Raw genomic sequence first — 23491 nt, 5'->3', positions numbered from 1 at the left:
CCTGACATGAGGGCCCTATTTCTTTAAGGAGAACTGACATTCATCAAGCAATCTGAAGAAGATGAGCAAGCAGACAAAACATGCAAAATTACTTGATAAGAACAGGAATGCGTCTCATTTACCTATGCACACATGCACACCACATACACACTCAGCGTTCTCAGAACACATGCTTCCTTTGACCCTCACAACAACTGGGGGATGGAGCCACCTCAGCCCTCTTCTCCCCGCTGTGACACATTTGTTGTGCCATGCCCTGGTCGACATGCTTTATGCATTGTAAGAATCATGACATTCTTACAGATAAACAGTGAGGGAGATACTAGTCTCCATATCATTTTAGAAACAGGGAAACCGAGGCACAGAAAAGCTGAAAACACGCCCAAATTCAGACAGGTAGTTACCGTTTGGAGGCAAGTTAAGAAGCCAAAGAGGTGGTGTCCACAGTGGCACACACACCACTAACTCAGGTGTGGGAGCTGAGGCTCAGAGACCAAAGGACCTTCTCTAAGCAAAGGAAGATTCAGTATGAAAACATGGGTCTTTTGGTTCAGGGATCAGAAACCATGTGGTCGAGTAAAGAAGTGTAACCAGTTACACTTCTTTCTTCTCAGTTATACATTTTTGTTTTTATTTATTTTATTTTATTTTATTTTATTTTTGGCTTTTTTTGCTATTTCTTTGGGCCGCTCCTGCGGCATATGGAGGTTCCCAGGCTAGGGGTTGAATCGGAGCTGTAGCCACCAGCCTACACCAGAGCCACAGCAACGCGGGATCCGAGCTGCGTCTGCGACCTACACCACAGCTCACGGCAACGCCGGATCGTTAACCCACTGAGCAAGGGCAGGGACCGAACCCGCAACCTCATGGTTCCTAGTCGGATTCGTTAACCACTGCGCCACGACGGGAACTCCTCAATTATACATTTTTAAATAAGAAGCAATTCATCAGAAGGGCCAAGCGTTTTCAGAGTTTTATACATATATATGTATATATGTTTTATATGTTTTATATATATATATGTGCATGTATATATATATATATAGAGAGAGAGAGACTTGGATAATTTAAGGACCAAGTTTGAAATCATAGAGAGATCAAAGTTACACTAGAAAATTCCATCGACTAACACTGATATCTGTAGTCACCCCCTCATCTTCCACATTCCTCCTCATTCTTGATTTTTCTCTTACCCTGGAATCTGCTTGTTTCAGGCACTTGTGTCTCCTGAAAAATTCTGTCATGAGCCAAAACTTGTGTGGCCTTTTGTCATTTGCTGGCTTTCTCTCTGGCTAGTCTGTGCTCATCTTCTTGATCAAATGCCTAAACAAATGCACAGCTCAGCTTTGCTTTCACTTGGACTTAAGGATACCGTTTCTTTCACAGGAGAAAAACAGCTAATCCCAGAAAAGACCTTGATCTCACCATGGATTAGCTTTCTGAGTACTCAGCGCTATCACATCATTTTGTCTGCCAAAGGCAAGGAAGAGAGAACACAAGGGCCAATTATCCCCCTGTCCCAGAAGATAAATGCCCTTCCCTACCTCTCTCCTGTCAGAAATAAGACAAACCAGTCACTCATCCCATAAGTATCTCCAAGTAGAAGGTTCCTGCTTCGGCACCATGGAGAGCCAGACTTGTGAGATGGGAGGCAGGGTGTCCCAGAAAACACACGCTGGCTTGGTAACCCATCGGTAACGGTCCCCCTGACAGAGGTGCTGAGAGAAGCAAGAGAAGTGACCTGTGGAAGGGATGCTTGATAGTTCTGGTCTGAACAGACGGTTCCTAAATAAGGGTCCAGGACTGGCTTGAATTTTGACCCGCTATTTAATGACTCTGAGGTCTGGGCTTGTCTTAACTTTTCTGAGGGTCAGGGTTAATTCACCAAACATTTATTAAGTACTTTATCCTAAGCAAGACCTGTATTTTCTCCTGGGAACACAGCTGTGAATAAACTGGACACCATCTCTGCACCAACAGAGATATGATCTACAGTTAGGTAGGCAGCCACAAAAACACAAGGAAAATGCCTGACCAGAAGATTCCTTTTGAATTTCCGTGAAACGGCATAAGCAGAGCATGTGGCACAGAGCAGGCACTCAATATACGTTAAAGTCACTGTGCCAGATTTCTAGAAATTTGCATATATAACAACTGAATCAATTTCAACAGGATCTTACCTGACAGCTTAGCTTATTCTCCTTGGGGAGGACTCTTGTATTTAAGGGGATCATGGACCCTCATCGTAGAAAACATAACATGAAGAGCATATCTGAACTGAGCATATCCAAGTTTGTAAATAGGGAGCAGCTAATTTTTTTCATCATGCTAATTTTTTCATCATTCATGGGAGCATGAATCCTTTTGAAATCTGACAATCTTTTCAATAAGAAGAAACTAAGAAAGTTCAAAGCCATAATATTCTAGCAGCTAAGCTAGGCAGCAGTGACTACCCAGCAGCATTTTTAGAAATGGCCCTGCAGAAGTCGCTCAATAATGGCCTAGGTGGGTTAGACCCTCTCAGCTACAACCCAGGTCTCTGCCCTCGCAAAAATGAAAAAGGAAATTGAGGCCATTTTCCAAGTAATTTAGGGGAAAGGCACTTTCACTGCCATTCTCTCGAGGTACAGGGATTGGCTCAAATCTCCATCCTGACAATGGAGAGCAGGCCATTGTGGAACCAAGGCAGAGCCAGACATCTAGGAAACGTGGAGTGAGGCTGTGAGGAGAAGGGACGCAGGAGGAAAGCACAGTCTTGTCGAGCATTACGTCTGGATGGCTGCTCTGCCCACCGCATTGATGTGTTTGCCTTTCACTTCCAAGTGTCCAACTCAACACTCCAGTTTTGCTGACAGGAACATGTTCACATATATTAATTCACATGGGCTTTTTCTGGTAGTTATTCTCTTCATTGTAAATGCAGCAGAATGTTTACTTCTGAACCCAGAGAGCAAGGAGCATGCAGAGTCAGAAAGATGGGCAAACAGTGGCACAGCAATCACAGTCAGAACTGGACAGGAAAAGAGCTTCCTTCCCGGGCTACCAACCCGAACGAATTATACTGAACAATTTTAAAGGGAACTAAGAACTTGTTTCCACTACTTCTCCCTATCTGCCTCTCTCTCCGGCAGGATGTTTACTTACTGTCCAGTCCAAGCAATTGCACCAGCTCATTAAAAATAAATAATTAAACACCACTTGGTGATTGCTTCATCCTCCTGAGGTCCAGCCTCTAGGAACATATTTGCCAAGTTCAGCTTGGGCAGGAAAGGAAGCTTCTGGATCCAGTGCCTACCATCTTGGCCCTGCCTTTTCTGGGCTATACATACTCAGTTACTTCAGAGAATCACAATGGTTTATACCCTAATAATCACCTAAGAATTATTATGTGAAGGAACATATTGTATGGGGAGAAAGCAAGACTTGAGAGACAAAAAGCATTCTAAGATATGACTCCATCCCTTACGTGTGATTTTTGATAAATTACTCACCCCATCTAAATTTGATTCTTCCTCTATGCAAAGGATATTAGTGGGTATTGCTTTGTTAACACAAGGAAGTCCTATCATAGGGCTTGGGTAAAAACAAGTACACACTAAATATACTTTCCTCATATGTAGTAACTATGTCTCTCTCTTCCTCTTTTCTAGGGACCAGAACTCAATGGGTAGATTCAAAACGCTCTGATGCTGAAGGAGAATTTGTTACAAGGCAGCTCTAATCCTGACTTCATCCTAATTGTATTAAATTACTAACATTGATTTATTCCAGCAGGTGTATCTTGAAAGAGATGAAGTAGACCAAAGAATATAGACTGAAGCTCCAGATGCTACATTAGATGTAATTTCCTTTAATTCCTACTCACCTCCGCTTCACTTCCAAATAGTTCAACAGCATTGAAGCAGAAGTCTGAAACAGCTGTCACAAGGTTAGTTTCTCAACTTAATTTTAGATGCCCCAGTTGAGTCACCATGAAGCAATAGGAATACTGTAGTGCCCTAGGATGACATGTTTTGCTTATTTGCTTATTATGTTTACTATAAAGTCAATTTATGCATATGAAGAAATGAAAACAATACAGAAAAGTGTGAAGGAGAAAGTGAATACTTTCTACAACCCCATGTCCTTCCCCTTCTCCTCAAACTCCAGACCCCACATGCATAGTCAGAAGACAGGCTTCTGGGTGGAACAAGCGACATTGAATTGAGCCAATTCCATTCCTCTGAAAGACAATTTCATCATTCACAACAGTCAGGGTTATGACATTTGTATCAGGAGATGGTTCTAACGGAAAGTCAATTCTGATACGTGTACTGGTTGTGGCTGCCTTGAGGGGGCTCTGACAGCCACTCTGCAACTGCCACACGGATCCCTACAAATATGTCCCTTAGTTCTGTAGAAATCAAAGTTAATAAGTGTAGAAAATACCAAAGTATTTTGATTGCCATATATGAATGGAAAAGATCTTCCTAATTCCTAAGTTTCTTATCAGTTGTTTTTAAGGGTTACCTCCAAAAATAATAGCAATGACTTTTTCAACCGACAGGATAGTCCTCAATTCACTGAAACAATAAACCGAACAGGCTGCATGCCCTTTATAGATGCCCAGCACATAAGTGAGGTATTAAAATAAACTGCCTCAATTCTATATTTATTATACACACAATGCATACAAAGAAATTTCTGCCATAGTCTTTTTATGGACTTCTATGTCTCTTTTCCCACTTGACCACCCCAGTCGATTCCATCCTACTCATGAAATATTTCCCTAAAGCAAAACTGTAAAGATGAAAACGATTCTACTGAAAAACTATCATTGGTTTTGTGAGTGATGGGGATCATTCACAAAGAAAAATCCAAATGCTTTTCATCCAGGGCTCTCCTTAGCCTGATCTGGGGTTCATTTCCAAACTTCTTCCCCTGATCACCTCCAAGCCATGGGCTCCTAAGCAAAATCTGAATTGCTTCTATAGCCTTATCCCAGCACCCTTGATTCCATGTATGAACTATGGCCACTTATCACCAATTTTTCTGTACTGAGGTGTCATAGTTATCTAGAGCAGAAACAAAATGTTTTTCAAAACAGCAATGAAAACACAATGCCTGTGGCCACTCCTGTTGTGCACATTGGCATGGGCACGATGATGACAGTGCTGTTGGCAGCATAGACAATGTCCCTATTCTAAGACAGTCCTAACAAAGCATTTGAGCTGACGATGATTTTAGAAACACTGTCTTATCAAGGCTTTGAGTTGCTGAAATTGGAACAAATAGTCCTAGAAGAGAAGCCTCTGGTAAAGTACTTTACGGTTTGTGTCTACCTAAAGTCTCTTGGAATTTGGTGAGGATGGGGGCTACAGACAACTGTTCAATATAATAGCCTGGGAACCTTTCGCGGTCTTCTGAGAGGCAGCCAAGGTACAGCACAGAGAGGGGCTTCATGAGACAACCAGTTGCTGGAGTGGAAATATTCTCCACAAGAAAGCCCTGGTCACGGAGCAGGGCTGCAGAATTTTTAATTACAGGGCTTTCTAAATACTCATTGTTATGCTGTTTCCAGGACTGCATGTGAACTCATGCCCCTTTACCTTCCTAGAATTTTGCCAAGTTTACTTAACCCTCAGCCTTGGGTCTGTGGAAATTTGGGGAGGAGAGGATAGAGGGAAGGGGTGCTCAGAAAGTCAGCATAGTGTGGAAAGGAAAGAACATCCCAGAGATGAGGGGTTCACAGAGACCTCAGATTCAGCAGCAGTGGAGACACAAAGCCAGGGTGGTGGGAAGGAAATTAAGACCTCGTGAAACCCTAGAGTTCCCTCTGGTTATAGGCATAAACCAGTTTGAGTTCAATTTTACAGGATACAGTAACCCCAGAAAGCTAAGCGACTTGGGTAATATATGAGAGCAAAATACCCATTTATGAAAGTCCAAATGAGATGCCATATTACCAACCAAGTATGTAAAAATTAAGAGAAGATGAAAGAAAACAGGAGAGCAGAACTGAAGGAACTGCATAGCTGCAAGGAGAAGGGGTGGGTGGTAGACCGTAGTTTTCAGCCCTCTGTTACTGCAGCCTCAGGAGGCAATGGCATGCTGCCAATCACTTCCCTCACAACCCCTGACCTTGGCTTCAATCCATTGCTTCTGTACCCCCACACATTTGAAAAATCCCTAGAAGAGATAGTTCTCACTGTAAGGGAGAGGGCTTGGGAGAGGAACAGAGTACAGAGAGGTAAAAAGACTCTTAGTGAGGTTGCCCAAATGTACTTCCTCAGTGTTCTGCTGTTTCAAGTGATGCTCCAAAGGTCCACCCGCATTTGTTAAAAGATAACCTGTGAACTGTCAGGCTTTATAACAATGCTATTCCGTCCGTGCTTTCTTTTCTATAAAGAGCATATTAAATATGTATTAGACACAGGTGACTCAAAAGTCTTAGCAGTGATTATTCTGTGAAGAGTACAGATCGTTTTTTCTAATCAAAATGGAATTTTAACATATATTTGGAGTTCTTGAAATTTACAGTATTGAAAATTTTCCTAAGAATTTCTCCATTAATTTGTTATAGAATATACATTAGAGCAGAAATTTCATTTGACTCTGTTTGTATTTGGTTATAACTTAGAACAATAGGATGAGGGAGAATAAGAGAAACCTTCGAATCCCTGAGTTAGAAGGGACCACAGAGGTTGCCTGGTACAAACCTTTTGTTTTGCAGATGAGGAAAGGAAATCAAGGTCCACCTGCAGAGACCTAGATTTTACTACTCTCAATCTATTACTAACATTGGATTTAACTAAAAGTAACAGTCTCTTAAATGGAACCTATAAATTCAGAACCTACTCAGCACTGATTCAGTGTGAATCTTGATGACGATGACGTCGATTTCATGATTAGCCCATTTCTTTACCCCTCCTTGTAGTCACACCTTTTGCCATGTGACTTTGAAGCTTCTCCCCCCAAAACGGGTGGGATATATTTCCCTGTCCCTTGGTTTTGAGATTAGCCACGTGATCCACTCTGTCCAATAGGAGCCAGATCTGATCTTGGATCTTAAGGGGCCTGTGGGTTTCTGCTTGCTGTCTTGAACCACAACCATCACAAGGAGAAGAATTTTTTTCTTTCTTTTTTTTGCCTTTTTTTTTTTTTTAAATTTTCAGGGCCACACTTGTGGCACATGTAAGTTCCCAGGCTAGGGGTCCATATAGAGCTGCAGCTGCCAATCTAAGACACAGCCATAGCAATGCCAGATCCGAGTCATGTCTGCAACCTACACCTCAGCACCTCAGTTCATGGCAACGTAGGATCCCCAACCTATTGAGCAAGGCCAGGGAATGAACCCGCATCCTCAGGGATTCTAGTTAGGTTTGCAACCTGCTGAGCCACAACGAGAACTCTGAGAAGGGCACTTCTTAACTAGTGGTTCAGGGAGGATGAGAAATACATGGAGAAATACATCCCATCCAGACCACAGATGCAATAAGAAGCAGAGCCATCCAGCCGAGCCCAGCCTAGACCAGCCACCTCCTGCCAACCTGCAGATGCATAAGCAGTAATAAATGACTCTTGTTTTAAGCAACTGAATTTCAGGATGCTTCGTAGTGAGCAATAGCAAACTAGACAATGATGAACCATTCGTTATCTTTGTATCCATTTTTTAAAAGTTATTTGTCATAAACTTTAAGTGTTAAGTGGCTTATTTTCATGTTATAATATACATTCTAGGCTGAATTTTACCCCAAATCAGTTGAAGTATGCCAGGTTGTGCAATCTCCTTGCTCAAAGGAAAAGTTCCAGAAGCTTTGGGTTTCCTGGAAACAAATTTAAGTTCTTACTTTGCTAAGATCCTTTGCAGATTAACTTCCCACTGTTTCTTACACATTGCCTAACTTCAGCTGAACTACTGTATCATCTGTGTGTGTGTGTGTGTGTGTAGAATGTGGGCTTTGGAGTTATGAATATGGATTCAGATCTTGGGTCTGCCCACTTATTTGTTACTTGACCTTAGTCAAGTTCCTTTACCCTAGTCCCTAAGTCAATTTATGTCTCTATATAATAGATCCAATTGTATCGACATCAGTGGGTTAATATGAAGATCGGGTTACATGGTACATGGAGAGACTGTGCCACAGCGTTTGGTTTCCAGCAGGCCCGTGGGAGGAACAGAACAGCTGCTCTCCTTTTCCTTCATTTTTACTTCCACCAAATAATGATAATGGCCAAAATCCAAGCTCTCCACCTAGGAGAAGGTAAAACACAGCATCTCTGACGCCCATACGTCTCACAAAGGAAACGGTAATAATGAATTTTGTTAGAAATTGCCATCCATTGAACCATTTTCCAGTGGTCATGCTGGTGATGCCAAGACCCAGAGCAGATCCCACGCTTCCTTTTTTACTCTTAGCGCTTTGTCAAACATGAGCTACATCTTCACACGAGGTTACTACACCACTTTATTTTCTGCCTCCAAGTGGATGTTGACAGCAATCGTGAGGTCCTCATTCATCCAGCTGGTTGAGAATGAGTTTTGAATATGTACTTCAGGCCCAGTGGGATCTCTGTGGGTATTTAGTGTTGAGATGCAGAGTAGAGAGTAGGAAGCCTGTTTCAGTCTTAACTCTGCGAAATGGTGTTCAATCCAGCTTCCTATTCCCTCAACAATCTCTTTAACGATGCTCCATTGGTTTGGTACCCAGCGGAGAAGAAGGGTTTCCTTTCCCTCTTCTTTGCATCTTTCTAAACTCAGTCTGTTCTGCAAAAGCTAGTTCTCATCTTGGTCTGTGATCCCCCACAGTGAAAGGAATCCCCACTGCCTCCAAACGGCCATAAACCTGATCTATCTATACAACTCACATGGCTTTTGTATAATTAGCTACTTTTTATGTATTTACATAAAACGGCCTCTTTCAGTTTATTCGGTCTTTGTATTACTCTACTTCCGTTTACTTTTTTCAAGGCCAGCATGATGCCTTGCCCAGGTAGATGTTCAACAAATATTTAACTTATGTGTAAATGATCTATTCTTGTGTATTCACGTCTTTTGTCCCATCCAAAAGCAGGCTATGTGGGTGAACTTATAAGTGACCCTTGACTTCGGGGGTTTTATACTTTGACCAATAATACTGGTTTGTTGTTTTAGCAAATATAGAACTAAAATTGCTCACGTATTAAACAACTTCCTATGTTTCCCGCTGCCTTTCCTCCTTGCATACTTCTCTTTCCCACCATCAAGTCCCCCTCTCCCAGATCCCACCACCATACAGAAGCACATATCCTCAGAACTTGGCCTAAAATTGTTTTCTACCTCACCTCTCTTTCTTCATCTTTCCTAATTTGTCTTGTCTTTAAAGCAGCTTTCTTTAATTGTTCGTTTATTCAATTCCTTTGAGCCTATGGATTGATTCTCCAGACTATTTGCTTTTTTTTTCTTCTACTACATCTTCCTTAAATTGAAAATAGTGAGGGCTCAGATTTTTGTTTACAAAACAATGGAAAAGTTGCTAGCTCCTAACATTTTAAAAACAGAATTAATAGAAAAACAATCCCTGTAGACTGGGAGCCTGGTGAATGTAATGCTAGGTGAATGTGGACTAGCCTGGGTTTTGAATTGCATAGGGTTAAAACAGGGGGTGGTTCTTTTGGAGGAAAAAAAAAAAGCCATGGAAATTGGAACACTACACTTTAGCATTTGCCAAATCAAGGGTCTCAGGAATTTGAAACGCCCTCTTCCTAACTCTGTCAAAAGCTCATGTTGACACAAGCATCAAAAAATAAAAATCTCTGTTAAATGTAATCCTTGATCTTGTAGACTAGCTTGTGTTTGACCTGAAGTGGTCAGTGGAGCACAGTACTGTAAACGGAGGCCAGAGAGAGGGACTGTTTACCCAAAACCTGAAGCAAAGGCTGTGTTTGGACAATAGAGGATGGAAAAAATATATCGCCATGGCAACAAATTACTTTTATACTCACATAAAGCAAAAATAGATCTCTCTCTCTCTCTCTTCCTCTCTGAGAAGCACATATTTTAAAGTATACAGAAGATTAAAGGTGATATGCAGAAACAGCTGCATGAATATATTTTCATTTTTCTTCTATTGTTTTATACTAATGTCAGTATAAATCTGAAAGGCAGAAATAATTTTGAACTGGGAAGTATCTCAGTTCCAGAGAGCAGGAGCAGCTTAGAAGAGAAATGTATAATTCAGTCAAAAACTCTATTTTGACTGTAATATAATGACGGCAGAATTGAACTTATCAAAACAAAATGTTCCTGGCATCAGTCACCGAGGAAAATATCATCTCTCCATGTATTTTTTTTCCTCCTATTTGAAAAGTCCAAAAATGTTTTACTCTTCCTTTTGGCTAACAAAGAAGAATTCTTCAGTTTAACCTACATGAAAGGTAAATGAAACTTCCAGGAGTCCTTATGAAACTGTACCAGACCCTAAATCTCTGTGTTTTGTAGTAACAAGGCATTTCCTTTAGCCTCCCCCCAATCTTAAAAGGCTGACTCAAGAGTTAATAACTAGGAAATATTGTTACAGCTAAAAACTCGTTAAAACAGTCTCCATTACGCCATGTCCTGCCTTGACACTAACTTATTGCTAATGTTTACGTTCCAGTTAGAGTTATATTGCACCTCGTAATATAACTAGGTGTCTGACTTTTCACAAACGATCTCTTCCTTGCTGAACTGCCTTCTGTACTAATTGGTACTTTCTAGTTAGAGTTCTGTTACGCCTAGTGTTTTCTTTTGTAATTGAAACGTCCCTAACACCCCTTCCCTGTAAGCAATCTTCCTTCCAGAGAAAAGGTCAATGAATGATAACCCTGAAAACAACCAGAAACCATCACCGGACCAACTGACACTGGATGTGATGACTCTGAAACCATCTATGGATGAAGAATGATACAGACACCTTAATCAATAACCCTTAATCAATAACCTTAATCAACCTTAATCAACAACACTGTCTTCGGAGCTAAACCTACAAAACCCCTTGCTATCCCCTCTCAGGACAGGACAGAGTTTTGAGGCCTTAGCCTGCTGTGTCCTCCTTCGCCTGGCAGAGCAATAAAGCTGTTCTTTCTCTTCCTCAAAACTCTGTCTCCAAGACTTAACTGGTGCCGGCTACACTTAGTTCTTTCTTTAACGTTCCAAGAGATACCTCTCCGTGTGGGAAATGCTGTAGGACACTGGTGTGGGGACTTGGGAGAAATGGGGAGAGTACTTTCTGGTCTCTCCCGCAGAGTTCTTGGAAGAAGAGCCCAGCAAGACTCCCAGTCACTACCACTTACCTCCCAGGTCAGAGTTCTACCAACTTGGGTGGGCATCATTGACCTGTCCTATGAGACCTGAAACTTAAGTAATAAAAGGTAGATATATTGGCTTGATAACCTTTCTGTCACTAGTTTTATTTCCCTTGGAAGATTATTTTCAACAGTTAATAATCTTTATTTCCTTAGTAAAATCTAAAGAAAATCTCTTGTAAGATTCTTTCCCAAAGCCAGCAAACTATTTGATGGACCATATAAAACTACCTTTTTATGTAAATCAAAAACAGCCAAATATAAGCAATTTCATAGAATTTAACCCAGAAGACATTTTATTTTTCTAATGGTCAGAGGACTTCCCTCTAAAGCACTTAAGCTATTGATAATTTTCTACAAATTCATCACAACTTTTTAAAATTTGTTTTTTTGCTTGTTTCCTTGTTTGTTGGTTTTTTTTCTGCTTTCAGAGCTAAGAGGTGAAGGGCCTTCACACTTAGTGATGATGGGTTGTATTTCCACAGTTCCAACTCAATATCCCCAAACCTGAACTCATCATTACCACCCACAAACTAGCAAGCCTACTTCTCAGTTCCAGAAATTGGCTCTCCCACACACCCAATCAGAAATCTGGAAGGACTCCCCAGCATCTTTCTCCTTTAGGTCTAAGTACTTCTAGGCACTGAGTTTCATCAATTTCGATCTTTCTTCCTCCAACGCAGAAATGCTTACTGATCCCCTGCTCTAGTTCAGGATCTTAGCACATGGGCATTTGTGCAATAGTCACATGAATAGCATCCCTCTTTACATCTCCTCATTCAAATTCAAATTCCACTGCTGCCAAAATAGCTTTTCCAACAGTAAAATCTAAAATACCCCTTTCCTTGTAAAAAACCTCATAGCTCCCTATTGTCTAGTGATAAAAGTCAAATTCTGCAATTTAGGATTGCAGCCACCTTGAACTACCATGTCCTTAGATGCTTCTTTTCATTTGCTAATCTGGCTACCGCTCCTGGAATAGCCAACCCCCTCTACCCTTGTTGTCCAGCCTGGAAACCCCTAGTCAACATTTAGGGCCAAACTCAGAGACTAGGGAAAACTCTTTCATCTAGTCTCTTTAATGCCCCAATATCCAAGAAAAATAATCTTTCGCTTCTGCCTGAGCACTCAGTCCATACCCAACGTACATCATAAACAGTATGGTTATTTGCGTTACTCTATCCTAGTCCACAGATGGTGCATTTCCCGACTACACATAGTTTTATTCAACTAGCTTTTACAAAAATCCAGCCCAGGACTTCATCCTATTACTTACTATTGAAATGTACCAAATGAATCACTGCATGTATTCCAAACATTCTAATCACTTGGAAATAAGAATGTAGTGGTTCCCGTCATGATACAGCAAAAATGAATCCAACTAGGAACCATGAGGTTGCAGGTTCAATCCCTGGCCTTGCTCAGTGGGTTAAGAATCCAGCGTTGCCGTGAGCTGTGGTGTACGTCGCAGATGTGGCTTGGATCTAGCGTGGCTGTGGCTGTGGCTGTGGTGTCGGCTGGTGGCTGCAGCTCCTACTAGACCCCCTAGCCTGGGAACCTCCATATGTCTCAGGTGTGGCCCTAAACTGCCGCCCCCCCCCAAAAAAAACAACGAAAAAAAATAATTTAGTTTACTTGTGAGTTCAATTGTGATTTAGGAATATAGTCTTTCATTTTTGATTTCCAGGGACATGAGTTCTTCTTTTTTTTTTTTTAATAATTTTTTTTATGTTCCCACTGTACAGCAAGGGGGTCAGGTTATCCTTACATGTATACATTACAATTACATTTTTTCCCCCACCCTTTCTTCTGTTGCAACATGAGTATCTAGACAAAGTTCTCAATGCTATTCAGCAGGATCTCCTTGTACATCTATTCTAACTTGTGTCTGATAAGCCCAAGCTCCCGATCCCTCCCACTCCCTCCCCCTCCCATCAGGCAGCCACAAGTCTCTTCTCCAAGTCCATGATTTTCTTTTCTGAGGAGATGTTCATTTGTGCTGGATATTAGATTCCAGTTATAAGTGATATCATATGGTATTTGTCTTTGTCTTTCTGGCTCATTTCACTCAGGATGAGATTCTCTAGCTCCATCCATGTTGCTGCAAATGGCATTATGTCATTCCTTTTTATGGCTGAGTAGTATTCCACTGTGTATATATACCACCTCTTCCGAATCCAATCATCTGTCGATGGACATGTGGGTTGTTTCCATGTCCTGGCTATTGTGAATAGTGCTGCAGTGAACATGCGGGTGCACGTGCCTCTTTTAAGTAGAGTTTTGTCCGGATAGATGCCCAAGAGTGGGATTGCGGGGTCATATGGAAGTTCTATGTATAGATTTCTAAGGTATCTCCAAACTGTTCTCCATAGTGGCTGTACCAGTTGACATTCCCACCAACAGTGCAGGAGGGTTCCCTTTTCTCCACAGCCCCTCCAGCACTTGTTATTTGTGGATTTATTAATGATGGCCATTCTGACTGGTGTGAGGTGATATCTCATGGTAATTTTGATTTGCATTTCTCTTATAATCAGCGATGTTGAGCATTTTTTCATGTGTTTGTTGGCCATCTGTATATCTTCTTTGGAGAAATGTCTATTCAGGTCTTTTGCCCATTTTTCCATTGATTGATCAGCTTTTTTGCTGTTGGGTTGTATAAGTTGTTTATATATTCTAGAGATTAAGCCCTTGTGAGTTGCAAGCCTTCTCACTCAAATCTGGAACAAGACAGGGATGCCCACTCTCACCACTGCTCTTCAGCATAGTTTTCGAAGTCCTAGCCACAGCAATTAGACAAACAAAAGAAATAAAAGGCATCCATATAGGAAGAGAAGAGATCAAACTGTCACTGTATGCAGATGACATGATACTATACATAGAAAACCCGAAGGACTCAACCCCAAAACTCCTTGAACTGATTCATAAATTCAGCAAAGTAGCAGGATATAAGATGAACTTTCAGAAGTCAGTTGCATTTCTGTATACCAGCAATGAAATATTAGAAAAGGAATACAAAAATACGATACCTTTTAAAATTGCACCTCACAAAATCAAATACCTCGGAATACACCTGACCAAGGAGGTAAAGGACCTATATGCCGAGAACTATAAAACTTTCATCAAAGAAATCAAAGAAGATGTAAAGAAATGGAAAGATATTCCATGTTCCTGGATTGGGAAAATCAATATTGTAAAAATGGCCATCCTACCCAAAGCAATCTACAGATTCAATGCAATCCCTATCAAATTACCCATGACATTTTTCACAGAACTAGAACAAACAATCCAAACATTTATATGGAACCACAAAAGACCCAGAATCACCAAAGCAATCCTGAGAAACAAAAACCAAGCAGGAGGCATAACTCTCCCAGACTTAAAGATCTCATGTGTCTACACCCATTTTTATATCACTGCCGTAATCTTTCCGTAACCAGCTTTCCTAGGGTACCACAGCAGATGCCGCTGATTAGATGCTCCCTCCACATACTGACCAACTTCTGAGTTCACTTTGCTGGGTTGACAGTATCTCACATACCAGTGACTGACTGCCCAGCCCAAGTGCCCACATCCTTCTGTTTCTCTGCTGGTGGCTTTTCCCAGCTCTGTGGGAGTTTAAACACATGCCAGGACCAAAGTGGCTGCAGAGCTCAATACATTTAATACCCCCAGAGCATTTTCAAACAATAGACAGGACTGGGAGGATAAATACCTTAGCTTCCTAGTCTGTGGAGGGACAACTCTGAGATGTGTCTACCCTCTTCCTCAGGGTTCCCCAATGGAATTGCGCATCAGGTGACACAACTTTTAGTGGCTCTCCTTCCTTCTCAATTTCTCTTTCCCTTCTCAGTTTCCCATTTTCCTTTCCTGTGCTTACATTGACCACTTCCCAATAAATGACCCATACCAAGTCCTTGTCTTAGAGTTGCTTTCAGGGAAACTAAAATTACAGTGGGGAATATTTTTGGAACATGGTGGCTAGACAGTTCAGAATATCAGTAAAGGTAGGAAGTACAATAATAAGGCCACAAAGCTTCAGAGCAAATAGAGCCATAATTATCATATTGTCTGTCTTTTCCTCTGATCCCATTAGCTATCCTTCTACATGTTTGTACAATTCTTTGTTCCCTTAGCACTTTTTAAAATTTATTTATTTTTTATTTTATTACTCAATGAATTTATTACATTTACAGTTGTACAATGATCATCACATTCCAATTTTATAGGATTTCCATCCCACAACCCCACAACTGTCCTGAACTGTCTCCTTTGGAAACCATAAGTTTTTCAAAGTCTGTGAGTCAGTGTCTGTTCTGCAAAGAAGTTCAGTCTGTCCTTTTTTCAGATTTCACATGTCAGTGAAAGCATTTGATGTTGATGTCTCATTGTATGACTGACTTTACTTAGCATGATAATCTCTAGGTCTATCCATGTAATGGCTGAGTAATATTCCATGGTGTATATGTACCACATCTTCTTGATCCACTCCTCTGTCGATGGACATTTAGGTTATTTCCATGTCTTGGCTAACCCTAACCCTAACCCTAACCCTAAACCTAAATAGTGCTGCAATGAACATTGGAGTACATATGTCTTTTCAAGTCATGGTTTTCTGTGGATAGATGCCCAGGATCTATCAATCTATTGCTGGATTGAATGCTAGTTCTTTTTTTAGCTTTCTGAGGAATCTCCATACTGTTTTCCACAGTGGTTGCACCAATTTACAATCCCACCAACAGTGTACTAGGGTTCCTTCTTCTCTATACCCTCTCCAGCCCTTATTGTTTGTAGACTTTTTGATGATGGCCATTCTGGCTGGGGTAAGGTGGCACCTCATAGTGCTTTTGACTTGCATTTCTCTAATAATGAGTGATGTTGAACATCTTTTCATGTGTTTTTTGACCATCTGTATGTCTTCTTTGGAGAACTGTCTATTTAGATCTTCTGCCCAGTTTTTGATGGGGTTGTTTGTTTTTTTTTTTTTTTGGTATTGAGGTGCAGGAGGTGTTTATAAATTTTGGAGATTAATCCCTTGTCAGTTGATTCATTTGCAAATCTTCTCAGATTCACCTTTTAGAGTAATGACAGTAAAAACAAAAATAAAGAAATGGGACCTAATTAAACTTAAACGTTTCTGCACAGCAAAGGAAACCTTAGCACTTTGTTTAAGTGAAATGGTGTTGAATTTTTCCAAAGTAACTAAGTGTGCCGGCAAAAGAAAAATGTATAAGACATCATAGAAGCACAAAACAAAGGTACCTGACAAAGGTACTTTATAAGTTTGTTAGAGGTGCTATAACAGCATACCCCACATTATGTGGCTTAAACAAGAGAAATGTATTATCTCAGAGTTTTGGAGGCTAGAATTCTGAGATGAAGGTGTCAGGAGGAATGGTTCCTTCTGTAGGCTGTAAAGGAAAGCCATCCCTCACAGGGATGGTTCCAGGCCTCCCGCTTTGGCTTGTAGAAGGCTCTCTTCTCCCTGTCTATTTGCACTATAATCTCATTTTAACTTGATAACTTTGTAATGACCCTGTCTCACAACTGGTCACATTATGAGCTGACTGGGAGTTAGGATTCTTACGTATCTTTTTGAGGGGACACAATTCAATCATAACGGTCCACGACACAGATCCCTTGTGAAACTGAAGTGGGAGGCTGCCTCTGCTTTTCTTCTACAGATACAGACACTTAGAGCCAAATTCTCTTCTTCATTTCAGCCCAATCCAGTTGACTAAAGGGCTAATCCTGCACCTTAGGTAAAGATGAAGCAGTTTGTTGCTGCTGTTAGATTTATGAGGGTTGTAAATTTTAGTCTTTTTCTAGCATATTCCTAGAAATGTTCAAATTCTTATGACTTGAACATTATTTTTTATGCCAGTAAAATGAAGTTCTAATTAATGCATACTATTAACTACAACATCCTCCTTTGATAAACATGTCTGCATATCACTGTAAAAGTTGTACAAGGACTGAATGGAAACCTTTACGTACATAGCTTGTTTTTGCACATTTGTAAAGTTTTTTCTGAGACACTCAGAATTAACATTATTGAGTCAGAACTGTATGTCATTCAGAAAGCCCAGATTTCTTTCTCAAACAGCTACACTGGTTTTCTCTTCTAAGAGCAATGTATGAGTGAATTGTTTCTCCACATTCTCATTAACACTAAATATTATCAGTTTCTTTGCCTAAGTTGCACAAACTTGATGAAAAATTAACATTTTATCCTTATTTAAATTTGCATTCTTGTAATTAAAGGGAGGAGAATGAGCCTATTTCGTTTATTTATTGCCTCTTTCTGGTCCTCCTGTAGGCTGCCTGGTTATAACATTTGCTGATTATATAATAAGTCTTTGGACATTTTATTATTTATTTGTAAGAACTTATTAGCTATATGTTGTGAATTAACTTTTAGTTTGTATTTATGGAATATATTTTTATGTCTAGTATGAGTTAGGAATCAATATTTTCCCCTAACTGGAGAGTTAACTGTCCCCAATCAAAAACATGTAAATTTATGTCAAAATCATCTATCTTTTCCATTGGTTTTCTCTTTCTACACAAATCAAACTATATATATCAATTATTAATGCTTCAAAATGTTTTTTGATATCTGAGAGAAAAAATCTTTATTATTTCTCCTTATCTATTTAAATTATGTTTTAAATTTTCCCATGTATTCTCTTTTAAACAAACAGAATCAGCTTATCAAATTCCATTTATGTTTTGACTAGAACTATTTTCTATGTACAGATTAATTTGTTCAAAACACAATTCTTTCCCTGTTGAACTTTCTCAAAAACCAACTGACCATAAAGTGTTGATTTATTTCTGTAGTCTGTTATACTGTCTTGGTAACTGCAGCTTTATATTAGTCTTGAAATCTGATATTATAAGACTTCCAACTTTGTACTTCTTTATCAAGAATGCTTTAATTCTTCCAGGTCATCTGTATTTCCATGTAAATTTTAGAACATGCTTTTTAGTTGTTTCAAAAAGCCTTATTAGGATTTTGATTGAGAGTGCACTGACTCTATACTAATCAGCATGGAGAAAATTGATATCTCAAAAATATTACATCCTCCAATCCGCAAATGTTCCTCCATTAATTTCAGTCTCCTTCAATCACTCTCAGTAATGTTTTGTAGTTTACAAAGTAGAAATCTTGCAGTTGTTAAATTTATTGATTTTTCCTCTCACAGGCCTAAATATTTTTATACTACTCTAAATGATACTTTTAAATTTTATTTCCTTTTTTTTTTTTTTGGTGAATCGTTTATAGGAATCCAATGGAATTTTTTTCTTTTTTCTTTTTTTTGTTGTTGTCTTTTTGCCATTTCTAGGGCAGCTCCTGCGGCATATGGAGGCTCCCAGGCTAGGGGTCCAATTGGAGCTGTAGCCACTGGCCTACGCCAGAGCCACAGCAACACGGGATCTGAGCTGTATCTGCAACCTACACCACAGCTCACGGCAACGCCGGATCCTTAACCCACTGAGCAAGGGCAGAGACCGAACCCGCAACCTCATGGTTCCTAGTCGGATTCGTTAACCACTGTGCCACAACGGGAACTCCTTTTTTTTTTTTTTTTTTTTTTTTTTAAGGGCCGCTCTTGCAACCTATGGAAGTTCCCAGGCTAGGGGTCAAATCAGAACTGCAGCTGCTGGCCTAGCCACAGCCACAGCAATGCCGGACCCAAGTCGCCTCTGCAACCTACACCACCACTCACACACTGAACAGGGCCAGGTATCAAAGCCACATCCTCACGAATACTAGTCATACTTGTTACTGCTGAGCCACGACAGGAACTCTCAATTGATTTTTTTACATTATATGCCTTATAAATCCTTTAACATTGCTGGGGTCATTTACCAGCCTTACTACCACTTTTGCAGATATCAGAATTTTTCATTCCTGAATAAACTCCACCTAATGTGCTATATTTTTAAAATATTGTGAATGTTATATTTATTATTAAATATTTAAAGATAAAATTTAATATTTAAAATTAATTATAATTTTATTTATTAAATAGTTTATTATAAAGTTATTCAATTATTGTCTTCTAAAATATTAAATATATTGCTTATTTTTATTTATATTTATACTTTTCTTGATATGATTTGCATGTACTGTTAAGTATTTTACATCTATGTCTCAGAGTCACATCAATCTGTAGTTTTCTTTTTTTTTAATGTCCTTAGTGGACTCTTAACACAAGTGAAAAAATATTCCTATCTCCTCCATTCTCTGGTAGAGTTTGCATAAGATTGGTACTATTTTTTCCCTTGAATATTCCTTAGAATCTCCTAGTAAAGCACTCTGTTGACGATGATTTTTAATTATAATTTCTTCAATAGATATGAGGATATTCAGATTTTCTTTTTCTTTATGTGTCTATTTTGTGTGTTGGTAATTTATATTTTCCAATATCATCTAAAGTTGTTTAAATATATTTCCATAATGTAGTTCATAGTATTTCCTTGTTATCATTTCAGTGTCTATAGGATCTCTGCTGAAAACCACTATTTTATTCCCAGTATTGGTAGTTTGTGTCTTCTCTTTCCTTTTTTCCCTTGACTAATTTTGTTAGGTGTTTATCATTGTTAGTTTTGTGAATTTTTGTGAAAAATCTACTTTGGCTTTGTAATTTTTGCTATAATTTGCTTTTTTTCTACTTTAAATGATTAAATTTGGACCATTTCAATTATGTCCAGTTAGCATCCTAACTATCACTCTACTTCCACTTGAATCTCTCTTCTATTATCAACACAGAAGTTCAGGTGACTTTTATGATACGAAAGCCTATTCCTCCCATTCTCTTTCCTCCTCCAGAAGACAGTGTCAAGAAATAAACCCACAATATTCAGAAATTTGACTTATTGCAAGGATGTCGCTGCAGCGTTGCAGGGAAAGAATGGTCTTTCCAATAAAGAGTGCTAAACCAACTAGATATCCATATAGAAAAATTATATATATGTAATATATTAAATATGATACACACACACACACACATCTTAACCTCTACTTTTACACTATTCCCCCACATCAGTTCTTGGTGTATTTAAGCCTAATTATGAAAGATAAATCAGTAAGGCTGCTGCAAGATTACATAAAAGAATATCTCCAGGGGCATGGAATATTGAAGACTTCTTAAACAAGACAAAAAACAGGAACCAGTAAGGCAAAAATTACCTTTAAATAGGGTATTAAAGGATGATATTCACTGAAAGCTACTATCAAAGACTGAACATACTCATATCTATAATATATAAGGAACTCCTAATAATCAGTAGAAAAATTGGTAAAGACTTGAACAAACATTCCACAAAAGATAATATCTAAAAACTAACAACTAAAAGCTGAACCTCCTCAGTCATTAGAAAAATACAAATTAAAATCACAGTGAAACACCTGCATATGATCATTATCAACATGATCAAAATGAAAAAGTAAAGGTAAAAAATACCAAATGTTGATTAGAATGCAAAGCAAATGGAACTCTTATAGACGGCTGGTGGGAGTGTAATTTGGTACCACTATTTTGGAAACTCTTTATTCCACTATAACTGGACATAGGCATAGCCAATGACCTGGCAGTTCTGATGCTAGGTATTTATCCAACAGTACTACATAGATGTACACACAGAATTTCTGTATAAGAAGATTCACTGAAGTATTATTCATGGTCGCCAAACACCAGAAGCAACCATAACATTCATCAACAGTAGAATAGACAAATAGATTGTGGTATAGTCATACAATGAACTACTATACAGCAATGAAAATGAACACACTTTCTACCTACAGCATCGTAAGTGCACCTCACAAACATAAGGTTGGACAAAAGAAACCAGATATAAAAGAGCATAGATTGTATATTCATTGTTCAAATACAGGAAAACTTATTTATGGGATAGAAATCAGGATCATGGTTATTTTTGAGAAAAGGGGCACAGAAGTGGGCATGAAGGAGATGATGAAAATGTAACATTTCTTGATTTAAGATACTGATAACGTCTTATTTCTTGGTCTTCACTTAAAGATGTTTTCATTTTATGAAAATTAATGGAGAAAATGAATTGAGCTATACACTTTTTTTTTCTTTTTATGGCAGCACTTGGTGGCATATGGAAGCTCCTGGCTAGAGGGAGAGAAGGAGCTGCAGCTGCTGGCCTGCGCCACAGCCACAGCAACACTGGATCCGAGTTACATCTGCATCTGCACACCACACTGAAGCTTGTGGTGATGACAGATCTTTAACCCACTGAGAGAAGCTAGGGACCAAACCCACATCCTCACCTAGACAAATTGAGTCTTTAAACCTGCTGAGCCATAACAGGAACTCTGGAGTTACACACTTATGATTCGTGTGATTTTCTATATGAATACTGAACTTCAGTAAAAATGTTAATTTTTTAAAAGTTGGCCTCCATAAGACTTTTCCAAGCCCTTACATCTAAAGTTACACTCTCCTCCATACTACATGTCTCCCTTCTCACCTTGATTTTTTTCTTTAACTTATGATCTTCTGATTTGTTTGGTTTCCCCTAGACAAAGATTCCCATGTGGGCAGTTTGGGAGGTGAAACCAAGAAACCCATGCGGGAAGTTGAGAAAATGAGACTGGAAGGGAAAGAAGGCAGGAAAGGATGCCTTGTCAAGCAAGTTACGCTGCGGAGTAACTAGAGCTCAGTCTGCTAGGAAGACTCTTGGAAAACCTCGGTAGAACACATGCTTCAGGGTTATGCCACCAGAGAGTCAAGACTGTTGGGAAATTTTTCAAGTAATTTTCTGTCAAGTGGTTGAGGGCTGCTCCCAGAAATGCCTGGCTTCCCACATGTCCAGACAGAGTGGGCTCTGGGTAAGTCCTCAGACCCAGAGCTTCAGGGGCTGGCATTAGGGCATCAGGACATCTGTGCCAAGAGGAAAAGGGATGCTGGGAAAAGGACTGGACATGTTTCATTATGTCATCTTCCTTATTTTCTGAATCACCTCCACTCTAACTAGAGTATGTGCTCCAAAAGAGCAGGGATTTAGGATTTTAGGGGTTTTGGCACGTGGAATATATGCAATATATATTTACTGAATAAACAAATGAAGCACATGATCAGTTAAATTATCTTTCAATATACAGAACTAAAAGAATAAAAAGATTTAACCTTTATTTTCTAAATTCACTGACCATAAGGTCCTACGAGGCAAACATGAAAGCTTCTCTCTAAGCTGCATACTTCTGCATGGTCTTTTCCCTTTGTTGATATGACTGGCCTCTTTGCTAGAAGGGGAAAATGAGATTTGTGACACAAAATATTCTCTAAAGAAACAAAGTATTGGTTATTGTTAACTCTTCTATGTCTTGATAAACTTATTTGATTCATACCTTTTCGTGGATTTTTCTTCTGCTTGATAGACTACAGTCTATCAAGGGTGTTCAGGGCACCCTTTTGCTCTATTTTTTCAGTTGCATTAAGAAATAATTAACATGCGTTACTTTATAATGTGAAGATGTAAAGCATGAAGGTTTGACTTATATTGTGAGACAATGACCACAGGGGTTTAGTTAACATCCATTAACTTGCACAGATAAAAGAAAAAGAGAAAAAAATTCTCCTTGTGACAAGAACTCTTAGGATCTACTTTCTTAACGTTCCTATATATCATGCAGAAGTGTTAACCACAGGCGTTGTGGTCTACGTTACATCCCTAGTACTTAGGTATCTTTTACCTGGCCTTTTATTTTTAATAACAATGACAGCAATAGTCATAATGAATATGACACTTCTAATATCATACAAAGCGTTTCAAATTCTTCCAGATATATTTTTGGATAAATATTATAATATGCTCTTTTTAGTCTTTAAATATTTTTTTCAATAAATTATTAAAAGTTATGAATAATGACCTGCATTCAACCCTAGTACCCTAAATAACCAATTCAAAGTGTCACCTTCAACTCGTGAAATTTTCTTGCGCCAACTCATTCCCTCTTATAAGTCTCCTTCTCTCCTTGTCAATCATGAGCAGCGCATATTCTGTTTGGAAAGACCACAGGTGATCTTTTTAATAAATAAAGATCATTAAAATTAAAGACTTCTGACTTTTAAAACAATTGTCTTTTTCTCCTAGATCTTGACCCTTTTCCACCTTCCATTACTCACAGACAGTTGCTGCTTATTGGCCTCTT

General features: G+C 39.2%; 1 protein-coding gene across 1 annotated transcript in view; it reads right to left on the bottom strand.

Moving 5' to 3' along the window:
• Positions 1-23491, bottom strand: part of RFC3 (replication factor C subunit 3) — a 244840-nt gene that overhangs the window by 103404 nt on the left and 117945 nt on the right. The window lies entirely within an intron of this gene.

Source organism: Phacochoerus africanus, chromosome 13 (genome assembly GCF_016906955.1).
Source record: "Phacochoerus africanus isolate WHEZ1 chromosome 13, ROS_Pafr_v1, whole genome shotgun sequence".
Classification (NCBI taxonomy): Eukaryota; Metazoa; Chordata; class Mammalia; order Artiodactyla; family Suidae; genus Phacochoerus; species Phacochoerus africanus.
This window is presented reverse-complemented; position numbering and strand designations above follow the sequence as displayed.